Source organism: Echinops telfairi, unplaced genomic scaffold (assembly GCF_000313985.2).
Source record: "Echinops telfairi isolate 266 unplaced genomic scaffold, ASM31398v2 ScPeMD7_9;HRSCAF=40, whole genome shotgun sequence".
Lineage (NCBI taxonomy): Eukaryota > Metazoa > Chordata > Mammalia > Afrosoricida > Tenrecidae > Echinops > Echinops telfairi.
The window spans coordinates 83358542-83360426 of NW_022103906.1; the positions used below are offsets into that span (position 1 = coordinate 83358542).

A 1885-nucleotide genomic window follows, 5' to 3' on the forward strand; every position below is an offset into this window, starting at 1 on the left:
TCCTATATAAATATATTTACATATGTACATGCCTGTATTTAGACCTCTATAAATGCCCTTTGCTTCCTAATTCTTTTCTCTATTTCCTTTTACTTTCCTCTCTTCTTTTCTATGATGATAATAATAGTGACTACTTTAAAGGCATTCTAGAAGGAATAAACATTATTATAGGTAGATTAGTTAGAAAGTCCCTACCACAGAGTAAGCACACAGGATTTAATTTATCAATATTTTCACTTATTGTTCTTTGAATATAGTCCATTTGTCACCCTCTTTGGACATCACAAACAGCATGTTCTTCTTCTCAAGAACATGCATTTGTAGTCAATTCTGGAAGCAACATCACAGATGGGCCCCTTCCCGTAGTCACAAAATAAAACCTTTACTGCACTATAAAGGAAGAGCCTGCTTTTGTACTTCTTCAAGCACGTCTGTGCCTCTGGTTTCTGTCTCATAAGACAGAGTATATGGATCAGGAGACATAATCACAATTTTTTTCTCTCCCCTTCTTAAAGAGAGAGGGAGAGAGAATTTCTTACAGTTTCAAAAAAGGGTGGTTTTCCTAATGCACATATCTATTTGGTAAGGCAGCAGTTATGCATAAAAAGACAGACTTGTGGCACCCACCGAAAGGCAGCTTTCATGTGGCAAGTATGAAGGAATAAAGAGAGCTTGCTACCCATTGAACGGCAAACCCTTGGCTATTTTCAGAAGAATGTAAATTCCACTCTAGCTTTAACTAAAAGTCACCCTGTGTGCCATCTCGGATGGGGTACCCAAGGTGAGCAGGTAATTCCTGATGGCTGAAGCTCAGTGCCAGCTAAACGCAGCCTCTCTCCTTCTAATGACTGGTTATGGGTCTGTCATCATGGACTCCTCACTGCTTCATCTAAATTCTATAAGTTTTATAGATTCTTTTTCAGTCTGAATGACCCCCGAGGGAAAAATGGTATATTATAGCAAGCTTCTTTTATTTTCCCTAGAAGATTTCATTTTATATCTTTCTAAAGATGTGCAGTGTGGAAAGCAATTTACTGTACTCATTAGATTTTCAGGGCTACTATCCAGTCTACTTCCAACTTCTAGCCATACTATGGGACAGAATACAACTGCCCCTTGGGGGTTATGAGGCTGTGTGTCCTTCATAGGAACAGAAAGCATCATCTTTCTCCTGCAGAGCACCTGGCGGATTGAAGCTGCTGGCCCTGTATTGAAGTGCCCAACACATGACCCTCTGCGTAGACCAGCAGAGCCTCTCAGAATTGACTCAATTACAGTGAGCGTGGTTTGGGAATTATGCAGTTCACTTAGCCTTAATCATGATGAGTTTTGTATCATATTAAAGTTCTCTATTCCTTCTCTCATACCACTTACCATCTCTCAGTAGTCCTTTCCTCAGACTTACTGTATATGATTCCAGTTGTGTGTCTTTTTTATTTTTTTATAGGGGATAGTGCAAACGCAGTCCCCCACTACCACACATTATGCAGTCGAGTTTCCCACATTTGCGGAACTCGCAGGGGTCAGCACACTCAGAGTGCAATGGGTGAGCCTCGCCCTGGGAAAACCACCTTCATGATCATGGTGTCTCCCCTGCCAGGTAAGTACCTGTGTTGTGTGCGTAAGCTGAGACAGAGTGAATGCAGCAGCCTATTGAGTGAACTCCATGACATGCTGTGGTGGGCACGTGTGCATTGTCCTTATGGCAGAACATCGTGGACATCGCTAAAACAATAAAATATAATGAACAAAGGCATCTGTCTGTCACATTATTAAAATCTTACTCTTGCATCCTTACCAATTCTTTCTCCAGAGATAAGCTTGGCTATGGCCACAGGTGACTATAACCACAAAAGTTTATCCATCATTTCTATTTCATACCTGC

At 41.0% G+C, this 1885-nt stretch overlaps 1 non-coding gene across 1 annotated transcript; it reads right to left on the bottom strand.

The window, feature by feature from the left end:
* Positions 1–1444: 1444 nt before the first annotated feature.
* On the bottom strand, positions 1445–1608 carry LOC115868395. The gene has a single exon (XR_004045568.1). It is a non-coding gene; the product is annotated as a U1 spliceosomal RNA (small nuclear RNA).
* Positions 1609–1885: the final 277 nt, after the last annotated feature.